Source organism: Lithobates pipiens, unplaced genomic scaffold (assembly GCF_037356315.1).
Source record: "Lithobates pipiens isolate NorthernLeopardFrog02 unplaced genomic scaffold, aLitPip1_a1.2 Scaffold_28, whole genome shotgun sequence".
NCBI lineage: Eukaryota > Metazoa > Chordata > Amphibia > Anura > Ranidae > Lithobates > Lithobates pipiens.
Window position 1 is genome coordinate 103,443,409 of NW_027507789.1, and position 8,403 is coordinate 103,451,811.

The 8,403-nt window shown below is 41.8% G+C and overlaps 1 long non-coding RNA gene across 1 annotated transcript; it reads left to right on the forward strand.

The window, feature by feature from the left end:
* The first annotated feature begins 457 nt into the window (after nucleotides 1-457).
* Nucleotides 458-5,301, forward strand: LOC143934880 (uncharacterized). The gene is made up of 2 exons (XR_013263409.1): nucleotides 458-647; nucleotides 3,767-5,301. It is a non-coding gene; the product is annotated as an uncharacterized LOC143934880 (long non-coding RNA).
* The last annotated feature ends 3,102 nt before the right edge of the window (nucleotides 5,302-8,403 follow it).

The following is an 8,403-nucleotide window of genomic DNA, read 5'->3' on the forward strand; positions in this document are numbered from 1 at the left end:
TACAGTTTAAAATGCCAAGTTTGAGGTCAATGGGCGCAGTAATCATTCGTATTAAACATTGTATGTTCAACCACTAATACAACGTTTTTGGCAGATGCAAGTTGACTACATTTGTTCATGCCTATTTGGATTAAAAGAAGTTTATTACATTGTTGTCTAGATGTGTTTGAAACTATAATGAAATGCCAACTTGATTCAGTGTAAGGAGAGGACACTCAGCAGCTGTTTACACATCTGAACGCAGGAGCACTAGTGTGGGACACCATAACAACCTTTTTATTGTGTCCCAAGTGGATACTAGGAGTCTCTTCATGCATGAAACTTGCACAAAACAGGTACGTTTTCCAGCTTTGGAAATGGAAAAAATCATGTCTTCAGCTTGGAACTCTGCCAAAACAGACAACTGGACGACACTACCAAGCAATGTTTCATATTACTATTTCTCGTCTCAAATATCGGTCTGCTAAGTAAACCTTTTTTGTATTCACATAGGGGAGAAAAGAATCGGGACATCTGAGGACACCACGAACCCCACATCTCCTGAAAAAGGGGAACTCAGCACACAACATGATGATGTGGATGCAGAGGCTCAGGAAATGGTCAAAATGGTGACCACAACAGGTCAATGTCTGAGACCACAGCTTCAGGTAATAGATGTATGCCTGCATATCTATAATACATGGTGTTTTTTTTTGTTTTTTTTTTTTTGTTGATGTGGATGTTGTGGAAGAAGAAAAAAGACTGACCAAAATCATTGATGTTTTAGTCAAAATCTAGAACCACCCAAAAAAATGTAAATTTTGTGTTTTTTTTTTTCGTTTTTTAAAAATTTTAAAGTAATTACAAAGCCAAATTTTGAAGATGCAGACAGTGGGGGTTATGTACAAAAGAAAAATCCATTTTGCACTGCAAGTGCACTTGGAAGTGAAGTCACTGTAGATCCGAGGGGGACATGCAAGGAAAAGAAAAAAAACAGCATTTTAGCTTGCACATGATTGGATGATAACATCAGCAGAGCTTCCGCTCATTTCAGATCTACCCCTTAGATTTAGAGCGACTGCACTTCCACTGCACTTTCAAGTGCACTTGCAGTGCAAAGTGGATTTGCCTTTCGTAAATAACCCCCAGTGTGTCAACATATGCTATCTCCCATCATGGAATATCAATGTATGCGTTTTGTGGGTGCAACCCCTTCCCCGCAACCAAAGTAATTGAGAGGAAGGCGTTGCACCCCTGAAACACGTCCATCGATCCCCTATGATGGGAGCTAGCACATGTTGACACACTGGGGCTTATTTCAAAAAAGAAAAATCACTTTGCACTACAAGTGCAAAGCAAGGGCACTTGAAAGTGCACTTGTAGGGCAAAGTGGATTGTCCTTTCTGAAAAATGTCTCAGTGTATCAACATGTGCTAGCTCACATCATGGGGGATCAATGGACGTCTTTTGGGGGTGCAACCCATTCCTCTCACCTACTTTAGTTGCGAAAAATGGGTTGCACCAACAAAACACATACCTTGATATCCCATGATGGCAGATAGCACATGTTGGCACACTGTGTGTTTTGTGGCTTTTGAAAAATATATGTAGGGAAAAGACACACATTTTAGGCTTTGGATCATGAGGGAAATCCAAATTTTGAGTCCCAATTTGTGTGCATCTTAAAAATTTGGCTTTTACAGGGGTGAGATCACCCCATCTGATGAAGGCAAAATCAACACAGTTTAGACATACTATGTCTCATATGGTCTTCACTTTATCAAATTTGAACTTTGTAAGTTCCTGAGTTGGGGATGTGAATGTTATGGTTATGCCTGTTTAGCCACAAAAAAAGGCTATCTACTGTCAAACATACATGTTATACACCAAAGATGTTGGTTTGTTAAAAAAAACCTTTTATAATGCACATGTGAATGTGCTTAGAGTAAAATGTTTTATACTCAACAATGGGGGTTATTTACGAAAAGGCAAATTCACTTTGTCGCTCTAAATCTAAGGGGTAGATCTGAAATGAGTGGAAGCTCTGCTGATTTTATCATCCAATCATGTGCAAGCTAAAATGTTGTTTTTTATTTTCCTTGCATGTCCCCATTGGATCTACAGCGACTTTACTTTCAAGTGCACTTGCAGTGCGAAGTGGATTTTCCTTTAGTAAATAACCCCCGATGTGTGGTTTCTTCTTTCAATGCTCAATACCATTTTGGTGTAGTTACAGGGACAATGGGGGGTATTTACAAAAGGCAAATCCACTTTGCTCTACAAGTGCACTTTCAAGTGCACTTGTTGTGCAAAGTGGATTTGCCATTAGTAAATAACCCCCCCCCCCCCCCCCCCCCACCGTGCTGTTAAATTTGTCTAAATAAGGTCATTTTAGGGACTACAAGCAATTAATTCAGAGAGTTTAAAAGGATGATTATTTTTATCATTAATGCATTAACAACAAAAACACTGTGTGTGTGTGTGTGTGTGTGTGTGTGTCTAGCAGACCCATAGCACAACAGAACATAATAAAATAAATACAAATAAGTTATGTTTGCACTATTGAAGAAAATGGCCAATAGTCTGGGCGATGACTCCTCCATCCGACATACGGACATTCTTCCCCACGTTCAGATACAGAAACTCATAAGTCACTGACACCACCGCCAACAACACAATACTACTGCACCCCTTGTAGTTGTAGTAGTATGACTCCGAGTTGGGGGGTGGGATGATCTGGACATGCTTCCCATCTATCGTACCACCGCAGTTGGAAAAGTCCCACTGCTGGTCGAATTGGGAGGCCACAGTTTGCCATTCCTGTGGGTTGACAGGAAACTGGAGTAAAACAAGAAAAAAAAAATGAGTACTTTTGCACATAACATTGCAAGCAGATAACACACAAACATTCTTGGCCAACATAAGTAGAACATTTATTGAAATTAGTATTTCAAGACAAAAGTATAAGGTCCACTCATCCAATTCCTCCCCTCCTCTGATGGTCCATTGGAAAACTTTTATGGTGGGGGGGATGCTTTGGACCGTCTCCACTTCATTAAGAGCTGAATGCATAAATAATGTGTGTTATTTGGCCAGCCCCCCCTTACTAACAATATTGGCAGCCCACTGGGCAGGTAAGAAGTGTCATAATCCAAAAACATGAATACACACTGTCCACATTGAAGTGCATTTTTACATTCTGCAATTATCTATCAAGATAATAGGAGAACAAAACTTTAAACAGTAGCATTTGAAAGTATTCAGGCAGGCACTTGCACTACATGCTTTGGTGAATTCATCCATAAATATGAACACAAAAGAGGTAGCTATAGTGTGTATGGGTTTGGCAAAGTCAGCAGATGGATTATTGGTATCGGTTGACTTAGCGGTTGGGGGGAGGGAGGATCCAAATGAGTTTTGGCCCCAAAAAAAAACTCTTACACTATGCCTGAATTTAAGGACAACAATAACATTTGTACACATTTTAGGGGGTGTTTAGGGTAAGCACTACAATGAAGCAGACAAAATACCTTGTTAAGTGACTAGGCTAGGTGTGTATGGGCCCAGGATAGCATGCTGGGGAGGTTAGTGAAGGCAAATATGCATGAAGGACAAAAAAGGAGCATTAAAATATTCTATCATGCATGAGGACAAAGAGGACAGTCACAGTATATTACAATAATGGCAATTATGGAATGATGAAATAAATACAATACATTAGCAAACATTAAATACATAGAATGTGATGTTAAAGGATACAACTAACCTCAATATAGTCCTTCTGCAGGACCTGAATTATGGAAGAACAGGTCTCTGGAATAATGATTCCCAAAGCCTGGGGGGAGATCCCAGTCGTGAACTTAATTTCCTGGAGACTTCTCCCCGTCGCCAAGTCCCGCAAGGCGGCAAGAAGCCTTTGCTCGGGAGTGATGGCTTTCCGCATGCAGGTGCCCTGCTTGGTAATATGGGGGAAAGTAAAGCCAATAGACAGTGAAAAACGGGGTCCGTCATCTGGAGATAGTTCCTGAAATCGTCACAATAATTCTCCTGAAACTCCCACAGCAAAGCATTTGAGAGAATTGGTCACGATTAAGTAACCAATTCTTGGTCCATGAACTCCTCCTCTTCCTGTTCATGGACTGGACTTGGGTCAAAGCAAAAACTCCAACACCAAGCCCAACAACAGCATGAACTCTACGATGAGTACATAACCGCAACATGGCTAGAAAACGATTGGCTGCTCAGAATGAACTGACAGAACGCACTGAAAATCAGAAAAGATCTGACAAGAATTAACTGAAAATCATAAACAAGCAGACAAGAATGCACTGAAAAACAGCAGCGAACTATAAATAAAATGCATTGAAAAACAGTAACAAACTGACAACACGCACTGAAGAACAGATGCAAACCAACAATCACCAACTGAAAAGCAGAAACAAACTGAAAAGCACAAGGCTTAAAAACGCAAATAATCTGTGACCAAACTTCTACTAACACGAGATAAACGCAAGATTAGCAGAAGGAGCCCAAAGGGTGGTGCACTGGCTATTGAACTTCCTTTTTATTGGCTCATCGTACGTGTTGTACGTCACCGCGCTCTCACATTCGGAAAACATTTGTGTGACAGTGTGTATGCAAGACAAGTTTGAGCCAACAACCTTCAAACAAAAATCCACAGTTTTGTTGGCGGAAAGTCTGATCCTGTGTACGTGGCATAAGACTTTTTTGGCACCAGATCCTCTGTTTAGTACAACTACTAAATTATACTTTATGAAAGCTCACCCTATCCAGTCATATTATTAGTGTGTTACTTTTTTAAAGGCATAAATTCTACTTTTCTCTCTGTGCCCAGTACTTGCACAATTCAAAGAAAACAGCTTTCTTTTTATGTAGAAAATCTGCTGGCAAAGGCTCACAACGTGTCAGGGTTGGGCCCAGCCCTTGCTTCTCTGAGCTGGCCGCTCAGCTGTTGGTTAATTGCCAGCTCTTATCGCTCCACAGTGACTCACCTATTGATGATCCTGCTTGTCGGTCCCGCCTACTTAAGCTGTCCAGTCCAGATGATCTCTGCCTTCGCCTTGGTCACATCTCTAGAGACGCTCTCCTGTGTTCCTGTTAAAGACTTCCTTGACTGACATTCCTTCTGGCTCCAGATCCTGCTTGCTGTTCCACTACGCTCATCTCTGGCTCCCTGACATTTTGGCTTGTCTGACTATCCGTTCCGGTTCCTGAACTCTGGCTATGTTTTGACTACATTTACTCTGTTTACCTTTTTTAATCTTTTTTTTATTATTATTAAACAAGTGTGATTTAACTGTACTGCTGTCTCAGTCTGATTCATGGTTTCTGACACAAAGACATCTTGTACACTACTAAGTAGACTCCTAGTTTAAGACATGGACAGCATCTCACACCAAAACAATGAAAAATCTGTTCATAAATATATAAAAAAGACAGGGCGCCCTATCCTTATGAAGTAGGTAAATTTTATTTGAAAGAAAATGTGCAGTAAACTGCTACTCATTAAAGTGCATTTAGAAATCACTTATAAAGCATAAAAACAAACCTGAACTGGTAGCAAAGTGCTCCTTGCTGTCAGTGACAGCTGGTGAAGTTTTAGAGCCTTCCCACTTCTCATAAGCCCCACCCCTTATATAATCCAACTACTCCCTCCCCTGTATTCCATTAGCTTCCACCCATAGTGTCAGGAGTATTTAACTTCAGCATCACAGGGCAGAGTATAAAGCCCCAGCATCACAGGAGAGAGTATACAGCCCCAGCATCACAGGACAGAGTATACAGCCCCAGCATCACAGGATAGAATATACAGCCCCAGAATCACAGGACAGAGTATACAGCCCCGGCATCACAGGACAGAGTATACAGCCTCAGCATCACAAAACAGAATATACAGCCCCAGCATCATAGGACAGAATATACAGCCCCAGAATCACAGGACAGAGTATACAGCCTCAGCATCACTGGACAGAATATACAGCCCCAGAATCACAGGACAGAGTATCGGAGTATACAGCCCCAGCATCACAGGACAGAGTATACAGCCCCAGCATCACAGGACAGAGTATACAGCCCCAGCATCACAGGACAGAGTATACAGCCCCAGCATCCCAGGACAGAGTATACAGCCCCAGCATCCCAGGACAGAGTATACAGCCCCAGCACCACAGGCTAGAGTATACCCCAGCATCCCTGGACAGAGTATAAAGCCTCAGCACTGACTGATGATTATCGATCTATATTCACTTCTCCATGTTGTCTTTTGGTATGCGGAGAGGGTGCAATCAGTGCAGAGCTTGCTAATAAAGGTAGAAAACAGAAACATATCTTTTTCTTTTGCGAGAAATTGCTCTAGCATAGAATGGGGACAGACTCAGTGATGTTTCAGTTGGTTTTAGCAAACATATTGTAATGCAGCAATAACAACTTTACTTTGGGCCATGCGTTTCCGAGGGAAAGCACCGCCCATGTCTTATGGCGGTGTCAATCAAAAAATAAATGAAGAAGTGTTCAGGCACATTGCGCCACAATGCAGCAAAAAAACAGGCAAACGAAGCGTCTCGCCTGCAATCACGTGATTGCATAGACGTCACGCTTCCGGCGCCCGAACACAGTGCACTTAAAAATACCTTTTTTTTGTTGTTTGTTTTTTTTAAAGGGCCTTTTGTGACTACCGTGTTGTGCAGACACTAAACACCATACAATCTCAGTACACTGGAAGGACTGAATGTGTTTTTATATTCAAATAAAAAATATTTACCTACATCACGAGGATAGGGTGCTCTTTCTTTCTAGCTTTAATTCCAGACCCACATGATCTTGAAATTAGGGCTTTCTGGGAAGCCATACCTTTTGTTCTTTTTTTGATTCTGGGTCATTGTCATGTTGTGTGATGACATTTGAACCAAACATATGCCTCTATTACAATATTTCATAATTGTTAAGAATGTCTCCAGAGTGAGCTTATCATCAATTTCAATCAAATTATCAACTTTATTTGCAGAAATGTAGCCCTAAACCAGCAGAAAACCCCATTGTGTTTGACTTATGCCACCGGTTACAGCTTGATATTTTACATTTCAATCAGCCAGTCTAACAGTAACAGTATGTCAATTTTTGGAGGGGATAATATGAGACTATAGCCAAGAATTTGCTTTTGAAAACAGTAACATTAGTAGTAATAAGCATGGATTAATGAAAGATTGTTCTTGCCAATCTGTTGAAATTCAATGAGGAAGTGAGCTGTAATCTAGAAAAGGGAAGGCCTGTGGACGAGGTGTATCTGGATTTTGCAAAAGCATTTGTTACAGTTCCACATAAACGCTTAATTTACAAATGAAGGTCTTGTCAGAAACAGACTGGCCATAGCTCAGCTAAAGTTCTGAGGCGCACGCTAATGTGCAGGCGCAACCCTGCGAGTACCCCTGTTGCTGTGCACAGGTTCATGCATGCCTATGCACAGCATGTGACATTGGCGCCAAGTGTCCTGTATAAGTGCAGCAGTTGTGCTAGTTCATTACTGTCTGATCTGTAGCTGTAGCCGTGTTACTGTTTCTGATTCTGCTGACTTCTGTGATTGACCCGGCTTGCTCCTGACCTCGCTTGAATGATAACTGTGCCAACCTTGGCTTATCTCTGGACTTTGCACTGCCTTCTGTTCATCTGTCTGACTTGTGTTGCCAACCTCTGGCTGTATCCTGACGTTTCTCTGCCTGCTGTCTATGCCTGTACCTGACTGTCTGTTGCTAACCTGGCTTGTCTGACCTACCCTTCAGTTGTTCACCTGTCCTGCTTGTACTCTGCATAGTTCCTGCTGGTGCTTCCTCTGCTGTGGGTTGCCAGTCTTCCTGCACCTACAATCAGCCACTATTTACTGCTGTCTTGCTGCCATCAGCTGTTCCAACTATCCAGCCAAATCTGGTGATGCACCTGCTACCCACCACTGCAACCAGTGGAAGACTAAACATGCATACCTCACCACGCTCTCAAGGCTGCTGTTGCAACATCAGTGGTCCCTGAGTCATAACCACTTTCAATAAGACTTTACTTGCCTGCAGAGGAGTATATAGTTTTCACTTAAATTCTTTTCTCTGAATGCAAGATGTTCTGTGAATGGAGGAAGTGTGCATAAACATCACAATCTTCCCCCTCCAATTAGAAAAAGACTTACATTCAGTGAAAAGAATACATTGAATTTTCTAAATAGAGGAGGTGCTGAGCAAGCGGCTTCCTGTGATATCTGTACTGAAGCCCCCTGTTACCCCTTTATACCCACTGTTGTATTAATGGGTGGTAACCATAACTTTTGTTAAGTAGGGCTTTTGGACCCTTCTCACCATAACCTTCTGGGGACATGCCTTCCTGTGCAATTCCTGCACATTCCCCGCAGTGCGATTTTGCAGC